Source organism: Condylura cristata, unplaced genomic scaffold, assembly GCF_000260355.1.
Source record: "Condylura cristata isolate star-nosed mole 26May11 unplaced genomic scaffold, ConCri1.0 scaffold00038, whole genome shotgun sequence".
Taxonomy (NCBI): Eukaryota; Metazoa; Chordata; class Mammalia; order Eulipotyphla; family Talpidae; genus Condylura; species Condylura cristata.
In genome coordinates, this window is record NW_004567139.1 from 5,039,958 (window position 1) to 5,060,609 (window position 20,652).

Genomic DNA, 20,652 nt, shown 5'->3' on the forward strand with positions numbered 1-20,652 from the left:
TCTGAAAGTTTGGTAAAATTCATTTTTAAATCCATCTGGTCCTGGACTTTTCTTTTTGGGGAGGGTTTTGATTACTTCTTCTATTTCCTTGCTTGAAATTGGTCTGTTTAGCTGTTCTATTTCTTCTTTATTTAGCTTTGCCACCCTGCATTTTTAACAGTGAGTTTGTGTTTCGTGATAAGAGAAGTAACTCATAAACTGTGTATCATCTTGTTTCATGAAGATGCCTGAAAGCAGAGGATTTTAGAGTCAAGAGTCATGCCATGGGCCTCTTGGGGGCCTAGGTGTTAACTCAGCCATCACTGAGTTCAACCCTGGCCAGGGAGTGACACACAGGGCCCAGCAGACCTCTTCTGTCTCCCTGCTGCTCCCCTCAGCAGTGTGTTTCAGAAGATCTGCTTGCTCTGTTCCCACTCTGTTGCTGGTGAATCCTCTCACCCCCCCCCACCCCACTCAGGGGACCTCTCACCCCTAGCCTACACCCCAGTTCTCTCACACAATAAATTAAAGTTAAAACAAAAAATCATGCTAAGACCTACCTTTACATCTTATATCTTAAACATCTTCCCCTAGATTCTGATATATCGTTGTACAAGTCACATCTTAACAAATAGATGGCATTATTTTCATGGACAGAAATGATGTCTTACAAGTCTTTTTATTTCCCCCTAATTTTTCTGTGCCTAATTTCCATGGACATAGAAGTTCCTCTGGAAATCTTACCTGCTTCAGTAGAGCCCCTCTGAGCCAATAGTTCCATAATGCTGAAACACTAAAATTCTTGTAGCATTTTATCATTAACTTTCAGCAATGGAAAAAAAATGACAGGAACATACATGTAAATGATTAGACTAGGTTTTTGCTTTTATGACAGTGCCAGGGGATGAGTTTTGTTTTAAATTATACTTTAAATATGTGTTAAAAGAACTTAATTTTTCTTTTCTGGGGAAGGTTGAACTTCTCATTTCTTTCTCATGCTTCATCTCATGCTAAAAAGCAAATAAAATATTGTAGAAATTATTTTATTTGGAAATCAAAGACAGTTGGAAAGTAAATATTTGGTTATAAATATAATTCAACTATTAAGAAATTATAATGTAAATTAACTTTTTTTTTTTGCTTATTTTGACCAATTTAATTGGAGGAGTGAGAATATGTAGTCTTTGATATATATTTTAAAATATTTATTTATTTATGCCCACAGAATTGGGATACAGGCCAAAGGTGTAGTGGGTGAGGGGATTCATGAGAGACAGAATGGGGAGCAGAACAGACAGATCTACCAAAATACACGGCTGAGGGGAGCAGTGGGTGGGTCAGGAGAGGTCTGCTGCACCATATGGGTCAGCTCCCTGGTCAGGGATTGAATTCCTGATGCAGTGGCTTTGGAGAGCTTCACAATGTTGTGCTTTAACCCATTGTACTACCGGGGAGAGGCCAAAATATTTTTTCTAGAAAAATAATTGATTCCTGTAAATCTAAAACTTCCCCAGTGGGTGGAAGTCATGCAGTAGATGCCATTTAATGTGAACTCGGGAGACTGGATTTCTTGATGAATCAGGCTGAAAGGCTTATTCAGTTTCTCCTAGCCTTTGACTATTGAAAAAATAATACAGAAATATCTTATGAATATTACATATTATTTCACAACTATTTCCTGGATAAAATCTAATCTGCTGGGTAGGAAAGGCCTGTGTATATTGTAAAGAGAAAATAAAATATAGCCCACCTTACAAGATATATTTGCCTTCTGAGTCTCACTGGGTCTTCACGGAATCCCTAAATTATTTGAAAATCTAGAGGGTTGGACTCAAATTTCAAAAAGTCAGAAGTAAAACTCACAGATAATTGAAAAATGATTAAACATGTATTCGCTAGCTAAATTAAAATAAGGGCTTTGTAAGAACAGTAGAGGTTTTGCAACTAATTAGGCTCATTTAAAATCCATTACTTAGATTTTAATTAGGTGAAATGAGAAGGGAGAGTAAGACTTCAATGTTATCTAATTAAGATAGAATTTTGTAACTAGCAGTTCCAATAAAACTTGATTTAGAATGTTACAGTTATCACTTTAAAATCAATTATTTTTTAAAGAAGTAAGTGTTAAGAAAGTATGATAAAATCAAATTTGATGTTTGCTTTCCTAGAAAAAAAAAACTTTATTATAAAAATGTACCAAAATCACTAATTGGCATTTTGTAATGAGTAAACTTTCATTATTTAGAACCACCGTGACTAAAAAGTGATAGCAAATTGCACAGCTGCTTGATTTTATAGGGGAAATAACATGAATATAAAAAGTCCAATTAATATCATGTACCATCACTTTTTTTCTGCATTAATTTAAGAATAATTTGTTCTTTCATGGTCAATAGAAGATGTGTGTTGAAGACAATTCAAAGCCATATACTGATGTATTTATATTTCAAGATTAGCGTATCACTGAGAAAGGTCTGTTGTGTGATGTCTCTGTTCTCTTCAGTCACCCATATGCACACACACATACACAGACACTCTCTCTCTCTCATGGTGATTCAGTCCTTTCTGAGATATTTCTTAAGTCTCTTAAATCTTTCCATTTATTAAAGACTTTATGCAGGAAATAGTTGTCAAATAATACATAATATTCATAAGATATTTCTGTATTATTTTTCAATAGATATTGTACATACATATTGTGTCTTTCAAAATCAATCAGCTTCTGTTTGACTTCTTCAAGTCATGTTGATGGGAAAAGAACACAAGGAAAGCTATCAAGTAGTTGCTTGCTGTTGAATCATATTTTAATCACCCTTCATGAGATTTCTTTTATATGCATCTATTCTTGAGTTCAGGTGAATCTGAGCCACTACTGTTAATGTCAAATGAGGGCTCAACCCTTGAGTTCTACTTCATTTTACACTGAGCTTGTGGTTTATGGATCTACTTCACTCTTTCTGGTTCGGTGTATACTAAATTCTTGTTATCAAACTATAATCTACATAAACAAAAATGTTCAGAAACAGACAAAAAATGTTCTCAAACTCCTCATTCAAAAGCTACAAAGCACAAGTTGAAGGGATATGGATAAATGGGGGGACCTGAGTCTCCTAGGACTCCAACCAGCAACATCACTTAACATCAGGATTCCCCATAACAAGGGCAGCAGCTGATTCTACACTGCTAATTTATTAGCACAGCCGATTCAGTTAGCAGACAAGGGTATGAATGGGCCTCCCTGGTAGGGCAGTAGATTAAAGCACAGCACCAAGAGGCTAAAGCCACTTCAGCATGAGTTTGATCCCTGCCACAGAGGTGACCACATGGCACAGCAGACCTCTCCTGACCCGCCCGCTGCTCCCCTCAGCAGTGTACTTCATCAGTCAGCCTGTTCTGCTCCCCACTCTGTCTCTGGCGAATCCTCTCACAGCCCCTGCACCTCTGGTCTGTACCCCAGTTCTGTATGCATACATAAACAAATCTTTAAAAAAAAAAAGAAAAAGAAAAAAAATGGTATGACTAACACACCCAAGAGAAAAGGCAAAGGAAAGAAGAAATGGACTCTTTCACAGAAAATTTGAAGCCATCAGTAGAGCTAGAATAATATTCTAGAACAAACAAACAAAAATTAGGACAGTGAGATTGAGAATTCAATTATTCAACCAGGGAGTTAAAAATGAGAAGATAACAAGAATTTTGACCAGGAGGAGAGCTCAATATGAAACACAAAGAAAAAAGGGTGAGGAAAGATGAAATACCCTTAATAGATGGGGAGATGGAGAACATATTCAAAATGTCACATATCTGTACCTGGAGCCCCAGGATGAGGTAAGATAAAGGGTAGACAAATAGGTAATATTTGAAAGGGGAAAATGGAAGAATAAGTAGTAGTTGAAGAAAAATGAAAAAATATCATTTTGATTTTATTGTGTTTTTAATTTCAAGCACAACATAGTCTGAGGTATTAAATGATGACATTATTCAGGTAACTTAAAAAGGCCCTTAGCTGAAACATTTCAATAATTCCTTTAAATGGGAGGTACATCTGAGTTCAGTGCCTTTAAATTTTATAATGAGAAAAATTTAAAACGAAATGGGGCCTCAAGGACCTTTGTTTGAGGTCTGAAAGTATTAAAAGACTTGCCTAGGGTGTTTTATAGCAGATAATGCTTTAATTTTCCATTCATTCTATGCATGGATCCACTGCCACAGGTCTGCTTACCAATATGACCCAATTAGTGGGGGGAAGAAGTGAATGTTTTCTCTTTTGTTTTGCAAAGTACTCAGTTATGCACTGAAATAAGAAAGAGGATACTTTGGAAAACAATTTCCTGGAGGTTCCATTTACCTAAATTGACGTAAATGACAATTATTACAGTGTGATCAGGAGGTTCTTGGAATCTGCACCTTTGTTCCCCTACTGCATAATGTACCAGCTCTTCATTGCCCCATCCTATTGAATTTCTTCCAAGTTCCATCTCATTTCTCACTCTATGTCTGTGATAAGTCAGTTTTAGACACTTATCAGATGATCTGATATTGTGTTCTCAGTGGTCATCTTCCTGAATCAGAATGCAAATCCTGGCTGTCTAGCCCTTATGTTAAGGTCAAGGATGTCCTGAAGGAACTCTGCAGAGTCTTGTGGACTCCACCCCTACTCCAGCTTTCTGGACTCTACCCCCTACTCTAGTGATTGGAAACTACAACTCCCAGCAGCCCCAGGGAGAGAACTGCGAGGACCAAAGAGCGGAGCTAAGCAGGCATTCTGGGACATTGAGGGATAAGTAAGGCGCCATGTCATCTCTTACTCTCTCTCTGGGGAAACGGCTCTCCAGATAGCGAGACTCCGGACTTTCAGTTAGGTTGTTACCAGAGCTCCAAATCAGCCCAGCTGGTAAGATATTCCAGTTACTTTGTATCCCGCTCTCTTTCCCTGGTTGTTTCCTTTTCTTTTCCCCTCTTGTAAATATTGACCCTTTTGTGTATGCCTGCAATATAACTGGATTTTAAGCTCGTGGGTGAAGCCCCACAAAAAGGCTGTCCGGTTCACAGTGGTGTGCCCTGTAACATTTACAAGTCCTATGTCATCATGGACTATTGTCATAATAATTATTAACACCAGTAATAAGTGAGGCTGGGTAGCATCCTGGGTCTCTCTAACCAGGTGAGATTTATGTGTAATTTCTTCTTGGCTTCCAACAGTGCATCATTTTAGGTCTTTGTGATATGACCGTATCTATTTTACAGATTTTCTTTTCCCCTCTCCAAATTCTCCTTCCGCCAGCTTACTGAGGTGAAATTGTCAAAAATTGTTTCTGCCTCAGAAATAGCATTAGGGAAGAGCTTGCACATAAAGGAACAGAGAAAGTACACAGAAAGTGAGAAGCTTTAGTAATAATCCTTTTGGTTCCTCCATCCTTCTGTTTACCTCATTTTCTTTTTTAAAGGTTTATTTATGCATACAGAACTGGGTTATAGGCCAGAGGTGCAGGGGCAGTGAGAGGATTCACCAGAGACAGAGTGGGGAGCAGAACGGGCCGACTAACAAAGTACACTGTTGAGGGGAGCAGTGGGCAGGTCAGGAGAGGTCTGCTGTGCCATATGGGTCAGCTCCCTGGCTGAGGACAGAACTCATACTTAGGCAGCTGCTTCTAGCTTGCAGTGCTGTGCTTTAACCAGCTGCATCACCAGGGAGGGACTTGCTTACCTCACTTTCAAAGTGAGAGTCATTTAATCCATTTCCACGGTTCAGTCCATATCAGGTTCCAGAACTAGTAGCCTCTTGAGAGAGAACACCGGACCCCTAGGCTTTTTAAAAGCTTTCTATCCCTCAGTTGCAATTTGCTTAGTATTCCTGACTAAGAATGGCAACTTGGAAAACAGAGGTCAATTTTTCTTGCTAGATCTTATAGAAATTTATATGCAGTCCAATAGCATCATGGGAATACACATTTGATCCTTTTGGGGAAAATGGCAGGACACAGGTTGATAAAGTCTTATCATTTCTTCCCACTTGGGTTTCCATTGATTAGCTTACCCAGGGATCAGCTTTCTGGCACACAGCTCTGCTACCACCCACCACATCCCATTTTGGAAGTTCCATCATTGAAAACTTCATCTGGTGAACTTATTATTGATAAGCTATTGATACCTTCTTATAAATATCAGAGAAACTGAAAAATAAAAACAACCAACCAATCAAATGAAGCAATTAATCACACACACAGAAAGGATGGTTCATGTTTCATGATGGCTTTTGATATCTCCATGCTAAAGGGATTTGTGTCATGGCATCTACATAAATGCAGAAAATCTAAAATTAGATTAAGCCTCAGTATCCAAACTTAACTAATGTTATACATGTGCTAAAACACACCGATCTCAGGAAATTGAAAGTGTAAAATAAGTAAGTGAATGAAGCTGTGCCATGATGGAATCAGAAAATACCCATAAAGATTCAGAGGGTAAAAGAAGTTTAGGATATGCCATATATTTGCTGACTGCAAAGATCATCTCTGTAGTGTGGGGAACTGGAATGGATGTATTGGTCCATCAAAGTGAACCATCATAGTAGTAATCATTTATAGTAATGCCCCCCCACCTTTGTAACATTAGTTTAGGATGTCTATTTTCATCACAGTTTGAATGAAAACACATCCCTCTCTTTGAAGCCTGATGAGAGAGGCCAGGAATGGTATCCAGCGGGACATCAGCAGTGCAGGGTGATAAGAAACAGTTGCAGCAAATCAAAGCCTTTCTATTGCTATCCACCCGCTTGGATTTTGACTTCTTAGCACAGACACAGACTCATTTTCTAACCAATTGAAAGGCTTATGCATTTGTAACAGCATGGTCCCCAGGGGAAGGGGAGGTTCTGGGTTCCCTAGAGCTGGGCAGGGTAGAAGAGATGCTGGAAAGGAGACTGGAAAAGGAAGGAAGCAGGGTGGGAAGCCAGAGGAGGTTTGGAGGAACCAAATGGAACAAAGAAACATGTGAAGAAGCTGTGTTTGCTTCTCAGCTTTGGACTTGTACAGGGGAACAAGGAAGGAGACACTTGAGACAGACGTGGTTGAGAGTCTTGTGGCAAGGTTAACGATGGCAGAGTTCAACTTGATTTTGTTCTCTTCCTTCCAGGCCTATCTGGATCCTTCTACTCTTTTTCTATGGGTCACCAGGAGGAGGCGCCTGAGAATTGTGGCAGGCTTTCTGGCCTCAGCAGCCCTGCTTTGAGCCAACTCTGTTTAGCTGGGCATTTACCCATGAAAGGATGGGTGATTTCAGGCTCTTGATTTGGAGACTAAGTTCTTTGTGTTTCCTTTGTTGCACACTAAATGTATTACAGTTCATTTCCATTAAAGGTATATATATCTCAATATAGTGAATAGCAAAACCTATTAGAGCGGGTAAGTTCAGAGTTCCTGTGGTCTGGGCTGTCTCGGAGCTTTCTTTGATGTTGAAAGAGCAAACAGGCGGGACAACCAAATTTATGTGCTCTTCTGCTCTGATGCTAAGCCAGTTCTCTGCTTGCTAGGGAGAGGGGCTAAGTGCGGATTAAGGTCAAGTTATTGTTTGCTTTTAGTTATGGGAAAAATTAGGTGAAAAACCATATTTGGAAGTGGAACTAAACAGAAGCTATTTGAGCACAGGGGTCACCTGGACAAGGTGTGTTTTCAAGTGACCTTTCCTGCCTTGCTCCTCTAAGAAAAGGTGCCATGGGGCTGGCTGTCTGGTACTTAGAAAGGACCTTCAAGCAGGGCAGAGCAATGTAATGAAACCAGAGGAGGTCTTGAAGCCATCCCTCTACCCTGTATTTGCCATCTGCATTTTAATGAGGCTGAGCTTAGAGGTGGAGGAAACTTCAGATTTTGCTGACAACTTTAATTATAGCCTCTGACCCTTTTCATCTTGCAGGTGAAGCTGAGTGTGGTTATTGGTTTGTGTTTTTGAGAGGACAGTGGCTGTTGTATTGAGAATAGACTTCACCCCTAAACAGATACAGGGGGACCTATACGGGTATCTGTTTGGTGAGTGAGCCCCATTGGTGGACCAGGAGTGGTGAAACAAATGGGAGAGGTCACATATGAGATAATTTGAAGGTGCTCTAGCAAATTGCATGAGTGATAAGGACACAGATACTTCCTAAGTGTGCAAGGCATTAAATTTGTGAACAGCCCAGTGGTCTTTTTCTTTTGGAAAATTAGTGTGAGAAGGAGTTAAACTTCTAGCCCATTTTGGAGGTAAATATTGATAAAGTCCTCAGCAGCAGTTTTCCATAGAACAGTGCACTTCTGTTTGGCAGTTCTGTCAAAGGGAGATGATTCCTTTATAAACTCCACAGACACAGGTTTTATGCCTCCACCCCACCCAAGACCAAGAAGAGTCAAAGCACCAAGGACTACAAATCCCATAATGCATCACCAGTGAAGGGAGGATGCTGGGAATTGAGGGTAGAATTAGCAGGAGGATGCTGGGAACTGAGGGTAGAATTAGCAGCCAGATTTGGTATATAACCAACTATGTGGGACTGGGGGGTGGAGGGATCTTTGGTTTTGTGCCAGTTTTCAGCATGTTGTTGGGGTCCCAGCTCAAAGGAACTGGTAGGACTCATTCATCAATTTATCTTTCTCTTTCTCCCCAAGTTATTCCTTTTTCATTTTTCCTTTTTGTAAATAAACCTCTTATTAACCTTTTTGTGTGCCTGCAGTTGAGTCTGATTATAAGTCCCTTTTTAGTGCACAGTGAGGGCCCACGGTCAGGCCACCCCATTTCACATTGGGGTTGTTCTGTAACAGTTCTATCATGATTATTTTGATCAATTTTCTTGAACTCTTCAACCACCTTTCCTAGTTCTGACACCTGGCACATTGGAAATTCTTTGAGATGACATCTCAAATGTCTCCTCTATGCAAAGCACCCCAGCTCCCCATTCCTCTAAAGGAGTATTATCCACACCTCTTGAGATGCTGGCCCCTTTTCTAACGTGTCAGTGCTCTGCTAGAGGAATATGAGGCTCCAGATGGTGTGAAAATCTCCAGCATGCTATGTCAGAAAAGAGTTTAGGAGATCCATATCTTTCACATCTTCTGCTCTTTCTCTTTTAAGGCAGATTAAGTGTGGGTGAGTTCTAGCAGCCTGGAAAGTACTTAGTTTATATAAGCCTGCTTGCCACTGAAAGTTGGAGCGTTTAATGTCAGAACTTACTTTATTCAAGCCTGACATTATTTACTGAATTTTCTTTTTATTGATTTATGGCTATTATCTTCACATTGATCTTAGCAAAGTAATTGCTGCTTATATTTTAAAATTGAAATGTTAATAAACATACATGAAAATGTAGCTGCCCCTTCCCCCAACCCACCTTGAGACTGGTCACCTGGCAACCACAACCATTTTCATTACCTTTTTGTCATCTGCTGGAAAGAATCTTGAACAAAAAAAAGCACATACACTGCATGTTTTAATACATAAAATTATAGCTGTCTATAAGATGATGGCTATAATTCAGAGTTCCACTTACTGAACTCCCAATAATTTGCTCTCCTTAAAAAACACACAAATATGCAGTTCTTGTTTTTGTTATTTTAACTACATGAGCTTTGCTGCTGAGCCTGTAAATTAAAATTATAATTTATTGACCATGTTAAACTATGTACATGAAATCTATGCATTTCACTGACTTTCTAAGAAGTCCTTAAATCTTCTCCATCAACTCTGAACATTTTATGTCTTGCCAGATACTCATTTGGTTAATTATTTTTACCTGAAGACTTCTTGACGCAGTCCCCTGTCCATCCCCTATCACAGAGGTTGATTGTATTTCAGACCTGCCCCAGGTGTGTCTGATCTCTTAAGCATTTCTGCCTTGCTTGCTTGTGGGCTCATTAGCCTCCTCTTCATTTTTTATTGATTTGTCTCAGTGTAGAAGTTTTCCATGCACTTCTCTAAACAATAGGATGAAAGCTATTGTAATAAAAAAAAAATGGTCATTCAGATAACCAAACTATATTTCTCATACATTCTTGCTCTTCATCCACAATCTTTGTTTCACACTTCCCAAAAGGTATCCAATTTTTCTACTGTTCAGAGACATAAAGTTGCCTCCTAGTAAATTAGTGTAAATAACTTTTTCAAAATACCTGAAGATAGGTGCTCATTGTCAGGGAAATGGACAGCCTCTTAATTTTCAGGGAAGGAAGGAAGCTGGATGTTGATTTCAAAAGCCTTGGCTGATGTGTTAATCAATATTGCCAAAAGATTGGAGTCTTCATAAAACCTGAAGAGATGCCAATTGGTGGATCCCTGTAGAATGGGGAGAATAGAATGCCAAAGAAGGCAAGCATCTTTTCCTGCACCTTGCATTATGCATCTCTTCCATCTAACTGATTTGAACTTATAGTCTTTTAGTAAATCGGTGGTCTGTTGAGTTTAGATGGGTTTCCTAACTCTTGTAAGTTGCTCTAGCAAGTTAATTGAACCTGAGGAGAGTATTCTGGGAACCTTTAGCCCCAGCTAGTAGATCGGAAGCACAGGCAACAAGCTGGGCTTGCAACTGACATCTGAAGTGGTGACTTTGGGAGACTGAGCCCTCAGTATATGAACCCAATATACCTCTGAGAAGAGTGTCAGAACTCTCCAGTTCCCAGGCAGCCTGCTGGTTATGGAGCTATCACACACATTAATGGTAGACTCAGGCTGTAGGAACTCTGATAGAGTGGGATGGTTTTTGGTAGTTTGCAAGTGTGAACATTTTATTTTACCCAAGATGATGATGCATTTGCTTAGATATAGTCCTCTATGATGGATGGCATCTTACAATTTTAACAGCATTTATGCTTTATCTTCAGAAACAGTTGATATTTCTGTTGAGATGTTCAAAGCTAGTTTTGCTTCTGGTCTTGGGTATGTGCTCTAGACCTTTGCTTTACTCTTTAAGGTCTTGCATTTACATTGGGCATGTGAGAGAGCAGTGAGTCTTGCAGCTTTACCCCTGACTTTCTGTGCGGGTTCTTGCAAACAAAGGGTGAACAAGACTAGCTGACAGACTTTAAAAGACACAACAGGCAGGTTCAACCTGGGAAATTTCTGGGTCAGATCCTTCTCATAGCTTGGGGCTTTCACGACTAGCTCCTACAAGGGACTTGTAGCTCTTTTTCTGGCTTTCAAATGCCACAGGTGACTTGTGCTTGACTCCTGGCCTCAATGGTGTGGACACTGTCTAGGGTAGGACAGGTGGCATCTGACCTTGTGCTGGCCGTTAAGTTTTCTTCTCCTATGCTGCCTTTCAGGTCTCTCTTTGCCTCACTTCCTGGTAACAGAGTTTATTTTCAGGCCATGCCCTGCATTCTGAAGTGCATAGGTGAGGACTCACCAAATGGATCATTCTCAGTCCACCCAGTTCACCTCTTTTCAGACAGACTCATGGTAGATAAGTTCCCTCTAGTATCTTTTCTATCTTGTTGACATTTCTTATCGCCATTTAACAAAAATCTTCAGGAAATTCAACTTTAACTTTCTAATTTATTTTGGAAATTTTATTACAGGTATAATGTCCCTACAATCAGGTGTAATTATCAGGTATGCATTACTGCTTGTTCACTTACCACTGAGCACAAATAGAATGAGGAAAGGAATTAATAGTATCTTAAGAAACCCTCACCAGTTCTCTTCCAATTTCATATCCCAAATGTACCCCACCCACACAGCTAAGATCCTGAATTCGAACAGCATAAATTGACTTTATTGCTTTTAGTTATTGTCTCTTTATAGGAATTGTATAGTATGTATGTTTCTATTATTGGTTTGTTTCTAATACGTTTCTAATATGAGATTCAAAAACCCTCCAAAATACAGTATGTTGTGGATTGTTGATTGTTTAAACAATGGGAGGTGTGTGGGTGTGCTCTAATGTTGGTAAGCGCTACCACATTGGTAGGATGGAATTTTTGGTTAATAGAAATAGTGTTGCTTTTAAATTCTAGCAGATGTATGAGCATTGTTACTGAAGAAAGGGCAATCTAAACATAAGCACTTTGATGTTATTTTATTAGGTTAGAAATGAAGCTATATCAAGTTGTAAGGTTATAAGTATGTGTGTATATGTGTGTAACAGAAAAAAAAAACATATACTATGTATGATGGGAAAAAAAAAAACTGGGGAAACTGAATCAGGCAGGGAGAAACTCTAATATTGACGTTGCTGGTAATGTTCTGATTAATAATTTTACTGAGGCATTTGCAGGTATTCACGTATAGTTTGCTTTATAATAAATGTGTAGTACAGATTATTTTAGGTATCAAATAATATGGAATTGCAAAGAAAATAGGATTGTACTTGCTGTCTCATAGTGTTTCATTTCTTATCCAAAACTTGAATGCCATGCATTGCATTACCAAGATCTTCTGATAATAACATATTCTTGACTGAATCAGTGAAACTGGACCACCTTCAACAATTTTGAAAATTCTTGAGATGTTGGCTTTTGTCGTGAGCATGCATCTCCTAATTTATTTTCTCTTCTTGTGAGTAGCAGTAGACATGTTTCCACTGAGCCTTCTTTAATGTAACAGAACTCTTGGGAGGTATGTCTTCATGTCATTTAGAAAGACAACAAGAAAAAATATTAAAAAGTCCTCCATATACTTGGATACTATGTGATGTCACTGGAATACAAATACTCTTTTTCTCTGTGGCTATAACTCAGAAAACATGGGCAGGTCCCCTGATTCTCATAACCACCTAACTTCAGAGGGCGGACAGTACAAGGGATTCACAGTCCTGGTAAACTTTGCATCAAACCAACCTTGAAGTCCACTTTATCTTCAGACTTTTCAGTGTGCTGTTAGGGACAGAAATTAAGCTGGAAAATCAGAAGATGCCACATTCACTATAGTGCAATACAGACATTAAAAAAGCCAGTTTGATTTAAGAGCTCTGATTAATGCAATAGAAATGACGTGAATGCAAAATCTAAGAACAATTGTCTCTGGCAAGGTCATAAAAAGTATTTCTCAAGAAAATTTCCTCCCCTTAGCGAGAACTAGCTTCAACTTGTAGGAAGTAAATTGAAAGTCCCTACAGATAAAACTGCACTGAAGTGACTGTCCTTCAGAACATCAGTTTCTGAGTTACGATGAACTTGCAATCCATTTGGCTTCCTTAGTATTTTTTTTTTAATAATTTCTGAAACGGAATAGTTATTTCTTAAGTATGTCATATATTATCCCATTTTCCTCTATTAGGCTCATAAACATAGTCATCTTGTTCCCATTGTGTACATGCTTTCTAATAAGATAATTTCATTTTTTAAATGTTTTCTTTCTAAAATGTAATGTGTACAGGAAAATTCTAATATATAATTTTAATGCATGTCTAAATGAATCCCCCCCTGGATTATACTGTAGTCATAACTAAAAGCAACTTCGAAAGCTCTACATAACTTTTTTTTTTTTAGTTTTGAGCTATCATGGTCGGATATGCCTGAAGAACTTCCTCCTTACCCTCTCAAAACGTTTGCCTTGGATATAAATTTGTTTTTCTATCACAGTTAATTTACATACAAATTTCATTTCCACTCCAATCCAAACTCCTGCCTTTTTTTTTTTTTGCCTGCATTCCACTATAGTAACACTGTCAGCTTTTGAATTTCAAGCTTAACTTCTGTCCCTAAAAGCAGCTTAAGCATTTTGTCCTTAGCAAATGGAGTCCGACTTTACATCTTTGATGTCCTTGTGCTCAGGTGCACATTTCCTGTTCTCCTTTTAGCTCATCCAGCCCCATACTTCTTGAGAAGAAATAAAACACCTTCATTGATTCAACTTTAAGTATCACATTTGCCAGTAAGACTTTAAAAGCAAAATACTCTCAAACTTCAGGAGAGTTTATAATCCTGAATTTTCTCATTTCCACCATCCCCGAGGGGATGCGGCACGTATTATTATGCCATTAAGGAAATGAAGACTTTCAGAGCCAACCAATTCTCCCTTTAGTTCCTTCCTCCTATTTCCATGTTCTAAAACTTTCTTTATATAAATGGTTCAAAAACCTTATTAGCCTTAACCTTGTGACTTGCAGAAGATTTTGTTTTTAAAGATTTATTTATGCATACAAGAACTGGAGTACAGGCCAGGGGTGCAGGAGAGAGAGATTCACCGGAGACAGAGTGGGGAGTAGAACAGGCAGATTGATTGAAGTGCACTGCTGAGGGGAGCAGTGGGGAGACAGGAGGGATCTGCTGCACCCTGTGGGTCACTCCCTGGCCTGGGATGAAACTCAACACATGCTTCAGTGGCTGCAGGTAGCTTCACATTACTGAGAGTTAACCCAGGGCCACCGGGGAGGCTCTGCCTTGCAGCATTTGAAGACTCGCTCACTGGAAGACCAGGGCCATGAAGTAGCATCCATGGCCCCACGTCTGCTGTGGAAATAAATTTGCTCCCCTGTGATTCTGTCACATTGGATAAAGGTAATCTGTTTAAAGTGCCTGCAACTAACTTTGCTCTGAAAAGTTTCTCCATGGAAACAGCACTTCTTGTTTCTCATAGGTGACTATACATAACCAACAGAAAACAACAAATTAAAACCATCAAAATAAAATTTACGGTAATTTATATGTATGTAAGTATATACACTTTGGGGGTACTTTTACTTTTTATTCTTTCACGAGCTTTAAATGTTTTGTAGACTGTATGCCACAAGATAAACCAGAAATTGATAACCGAGTGCCCTCAAATATGTTTTCCATCCAATACGAAATATCTCAGCTGAGGTTGGATCTATTAATACAGAATTAAACGAAGGAATTAGAAGATCATTTGAGCAATGTAAGTCGACCTCATGTTAAAAAACAAAGCTCTATTTGAAGAAGGGCTGTACCCTCCCCTTCATAGAGCTTCCCCTGATGTTGACAACTAGCAGCATGATGATCAAAGCCAGGAATGTAACCCTGGCACAGTAGGGTACACAGATGGACCGTACATGTTCTTGGTTTTCCACAGCTATCCCTCTTCTTTTCCAGGATTCCTCATCACCTTGCTCACTGTGTCTCCTTGGCCTCTTGCAATCTAGGGCAGCCAAGTCAAGCTTCCCTGATTTAGACACACTATCAGGACCAGTCAGTTTCTTTGTGTAATTTTTAGCCACCGAGGCTTGCCTGATTCTTTCTCATGCTTAGCTTGAGGCGTTGAGTTTTTGGCAAGAAAACTAGGGAGGGATATTGTGTCCTTCCTTCTGCGTTCATGGTATCAAGGGTACATGATGTCAGTCTAGCATTACTGGGGCTTACTTGGTTAAGGTGGCACCTGCCATTTTTTTCCACACCAGTCACTACTTTTCCTTTGCTCAGAATAACCCAGCGGAGGTACTTTGAGACCATGTAAGCATCCTGTTTTTCCTTAAACCTTTGATTTTTAGCTATCATCTTTATTTTTATGTTTTATATAACTATGTCATACTATATTAATATGAATTACAGAGATCACAGATAAATCCTAAACATCTATATTGTTATATCTATTTTTTCTGATCTTCTAAATGTATACATATTTTATAGTATTTATAATAATAATAATTACTGAGATATCTACCTTGCAATGGCTTTGTATTTCCTTCGTTGCTTCTGCATGTTTTTTGCTGATATTAGTTTTTTATTAGGTAACACTGGTTTACTACACTGTATGTGATTTAGATATATAGATCTAAATGCAAAATATTAACAAATTTTTGGAAATAGTTATAATTTTTTTCACTATAGATGATGAGAGTGACGTAATAAAAATACTTGAATTTAGGTCAAAGTAAATTGAATGCATTCAATGTTCAAATGTATACATATTTATACATTTGTATTTATACATTTATACAAATGTATTCTATCAATGATAAAATAGTACATAGCATTTCAACCTTCACCATATAATGGACATCAAATGTAGGATTGTGGCAAATTTAATTTGTCTGATCATGTAGAGTTTATTTACAGACATTCCCACCTATTGGCACTTTACTATATGTTTTTGTGTAAGTGGGTGTTGAATTTTACCATATATTACCCCATTTACAAGTTTGTTTATGTAAATGTACATATGCATTGCATTTCATGTAGAAAACTACACTGATTGATTCTATGTCCGTTGATGCTTCTGTTCCACTGAAGTAGTGTTTCATATTTTTCTAAGGAAAGTGCCGAGTGCAAGTTACTTTTATGATCTGATATAATTATTTCGAGATTAACTTAAGCCCATGACTTCCCTGGCGTTCAGAGTGATGTTCTAATTCCTTCGAATAAACCCAGGGCAGGAGCCTATTTGTGCTGTCGTCGGTGACATGCAGCGTCTGCACCAGCATGTTCTGAATACCACTGGTTCCAGGGAGCATCCCATGCACTAAATCACCACAGCCAGAGAAACCTGGGAGACGCCACTTGCCGTCTCTGACACTTGGAGACTCCCCATATTCATGAGCAGATTAAGATACTGATGCATACCTGATGTATAACACCCTCATTTATCCTTTGTATTCAAGTAATTCCAAACTATTGGGATTGGCCCATGGCCCATGGCAACATTTTCTCATGAACCTTTATTAAAATCATTAACATCATTAAGGAATCCTTTTTATAAATTGGCATTTGTGAAATCTCTATCAAGTTAGTATTTGTTGACTTATGACAATACAGAGATTAACCAAATATATGCTTCGGTACACCTTATAACCAAATATATGCTTCGGTACACCTTATTTTATTTACTTTTTCATAAGCATATAGCAAGTTTATTAAGGGCAAAAGAAGACACCTGCCTAGTTTATATTTTAAATGAAAAGTATTTCTTACCCGAAAATTATCCCTTTAAGATGAAAAGACATTGTCAACTGTTCATACATAAATAAAGATGAAGGGGCCTCTCCCTGATGGCTTAGGGGTTAAGCCTCAGGCTATCACTGCTGTGGCCTGAGTTTGATCCCCAGCTAGGGAGTGACCCCACTCTGTCTCTGGTGAATCCTCTCACCCCCTGTACCTCTGACTTAACACCCTCGATCTTGTATGTATAAATAAACAAATTCTTAAAAAAAAATAAAGATCAGCTTCAAACATAGTTGCCCTTTAAGTAACTTACATTTTTATTTATTTATTTTCAGGAACAAATGACTGTATTTCTGACGCAGCATCAGGTAAGAATAAAACTTTTAAGTTAAGACTAACAGACCAGGTTAAACTAAAACCAGAAATAACCCCTCACTGCAGGGGAAACAAGAACACAAATCTTATCAGAAAGATAGGATTTCAAATTTGCAAGTGAATACTGTGGTTTTTTACATGTGCAAACACTGTTTGATGTTAAATCTGTACTTGGATAGAATGATTCTGAATTTCCACAAACTAAAGGGGCCTGCAGAAATTAACTTTTGTAATCACTGGTGGGGGAAAGACATGTAGAAAGCAAAATAAATCATGGAAATGACAGAAATTTGGTACGCTCCAAATTTATTCCTCTTTTGGATCTCCTTAATATCCTAATGACCATCTTATCTGCTTGCGGAAGCATTTGCAAATGCCTACCCTAGAGGCCAGCAGCCTGTCCCTGGCCAGACCCTGAGGAGATGTTGAAGGTGCTTTTCAGATAGATGCTTTTAAAATGGCTTCTTTATGAGCCTGGTGGCTCAGCATTTCTCCAATTTCTTTGAAATACCTACTCACTCAGAGTTCTTTTTGAGCTTGAGAATTTTTCATGGCCTCTCTTCTGATGTCGGGGATAATGTAAAAGTATTTCAGAGCTCTCTAGGGTGAGGGTTCTATGACAAAGCACCTCTTCGTGCAGAGTTTTTGTGCCTTTCTATGATAATGAGATGAAGATGAGTATTTATGAGCAGCTAATGTGTATTCTATTCTGTTGGGAACCTCAAATACCTTGGCAAACTTACTACCAACCACCAGCATCTCCGTTTGGCTGAGAAGCAAACACCAAGTCTGGTTATGAAGCCAATAAGTGGTTGGCTTACGCATGAACTCAAGCTGATCTTGGAAGAAACAATGGGCCTTTTTCTACCCTGTCTTATACTTTAATGGGTGAATATTTATCTTTCTTTCTCAGTGTACTTTAGCATATTCAGAGTCATAATTCTTACAAAAACGTTCTGAGAATGTCTCTGTTCTCTTCTCAGAGGAGAATAATGGGGTTCTCTCTGTAAGTGGGGGGTCCCCCAAAGAAGAGGATGTTCTAGGTTCCCTATACCAGCTAAGGGAGGAGAGGAAGCTGGAGAGGAGACTGGGGAAGGAAGTTAGCAGGATGAGGACCGAGGAGGAGACCTGAGGGCAGCACATGGAGCAGGGAGAAGTGTGAAGAAGCTGCACTTGTTTTTTTTTGGTCCTCGGCTGGTTGAAGCTGACGCGGGTGAGAGACCCCTGGAGAGGTTAACAATGACAGTGTTTGTCTTGATCTTGTTTTGTTCTTTTCCTTCCAGACTTGTCTGGCCATTTCTGACCCTTTTCTATGGGTCCCCACCAGGAGTGCCTTAGACTGCAGCAGGCCCTGATTTGGGTCACTCCTGTTTGGCTGGGCCTTTACCCATGAGAGCATGGGTAACTTCAGGTGCTTGATTTGGAAACTCTTTTCTTTTTTTTTATTTATGCATACATAATTGAGGTGCAGGGGCAGTGAGAGGATTCACCAGAGACAGAGCGGGGAGCAGAACAGGCCGACTGATGAAGTACACTGCTGAGGGGAGCAGCGGGCGGGTCAGGAGAGGTCTGCTCCGCCATGTGGGTCATGACCTCCGGGGTTGGGGGTTGAATTTGCACTGAATAGGCTGTGGCTAATTTGCAGTGTTGTGTCCTCACCACCAGGGAGTGTTGCACCACCAGGGAGGACCCTGGAAACTTTTTTCTTCTCCTTTTCTAGTTATATCACTCTTCCTTTCCATTGACGGTCTTATGCCCTGGAGTATGTTTTGTTTTGATGTAGCAGATGGCAGAACCAATTAGAGCAGACGGGTGTGGGGGCGTCTCTTTCCCTCTCCTGTAATACCTCCATCACTTCAAGCTCCTGTCCGCCCATGTAACATGCATCCCCTTTGTTAGCTTATTCTGTGGGAGCCTGATAGTATTGAAACATGATCAATACCTTGGACTCATTTACTTGCTTTTGAAGAAACTCATCGCTATTATTGGACCCATCTGTACCAAGAAAGAGAGGTTGAGAGATTCTACCTGGCCTCTGTTGTTCATACTCACCATTCGTGAAAATTAAATCCAATAATAAAGCAAGATGCTTCACATAAAAATGAGGGCCAGACAGTTCAAAATGACAAATAAGGTGTCACAAGGCATCTGAAATGAGTCAGTCAATGCGCATGGAAACTAAACAGGGTCTGAAACAGGAATTAGACATTAAAAAAAAAATTCAAACATTCTGTTTAATTAACTTCCATCATCAACATGTTTATGAATTTTCCTACAGTGAATCCATTTTTTAGTCTTTCAGAGCTGCACAATATTATGATAAATTTTTGTGTTTGTTCATCTTTTGCTAGTATAGGCTGGCAAATATTTCTTGATTCATTTAAAAAAAAAAAACAAACAAACCAGCAGTTGAGAACAATATGTGATTGTATTCTGTTCTTTTTGTTGTGAAAGGAATATAAAGCTCTCTGTCTTGTAATGAATAGATGAATGATAATGTGTCCTCAATGGGACACTGTTTCAAAATCTATTGTAGCTGCATGACTGTGATACACCATACAACGGAGATGAACAATACAGAAATTGACCTAACTCGTCACCATACATTCAAATGTTCAGAGTTTTAAAATCCAAATGATAGTGAAATGGTTTATGTTTTTGTTTTCCATTATACACATGATTGATATTACACATCTATAAGTATCTATGGCTCTATGTATATACTCATTAATGTCCCGTTTATAGCAAATGTATATAGTTGACACACTGAACACATGCTTTATGCTACTCTTTGGGCTGCTTTGTATATACCTTATTTAATCTTCATATAAATTCTGAGGTAGGTGCTGTTATTCATTTTTCCTTGAATGGGTAAAGGAGGTACGTGAAAATGATGCACCCAGGTTCCCTTGGCTGGTATAGGGATGAGTCTAAGGTTAAGCCTGTTTTTAGAACATACATATTTAGTAAATGTAAATACTTATCCTTCCACTTCATTAAGACTGTCTAGTTCTCACTCTAGTTAAGTCCAGTTCTCTGAAAGTCTGCCTTTCTCTTGCAAAAAGGTTGGTGTTTTCTTAGGCAAAAATTTTCTCTTCCTAAGGAGGATTAAGCCAGAATTGGCTGCAGTATTGTATTTAACTAGGGAGCTTCCTTATGTTCCAAACAACAATGGAATGATCTGTGAAAATGAAGACAGAATCAGTCAGCTTAGTCTCAGAGATTTTTCTTGAAATGTGAATCTTGCAATTTAAAAATAAATGGTGAGGAACAAAAGTGACAGAATTTTTGATACATTTCCCTCTGAGAAGATAAATAATTCAAAGTAGAAATAATCAATGGAGAATTACTCTCTAGTAAAAAGATTTGCTAGTTATGAAGATAGGTTATTTTCTAAGAATAGTGCCAAAGACTAAATAAAGTCAAATATTTGCCATGTTATCTTTTTAGTATCTATATTTTAATAGTATAGTCCTTTATATCATATGGTAGTTATGAA

At 38.7% G+C, this 20,652-nt stretch overlaps 1 long non-coding RNA gene across 1 annotated transcript in view; it reads left to right on the top strand.

Moving 5' to 3' along the window:
- Positions 1–4,728: 4,728 nt before the first annotated feature.
- Positions 4,729–20,652, top strand: part of LOC105854405 — a 56,196-nt gene continuing 40,272 nt past the window's right edge. Inside the window, exons 1-2 of the long non-coding RNA XR_001146087.1 lie at positions 4,729–4,873; positions 17,114–17,146. This is a non-coding gene — a long non-coding RNA (uncharacterized LOC105854405). The remainder of the gene's footprint in view (positions 4,874–17,113; positions 17,147–20,652) is intronic.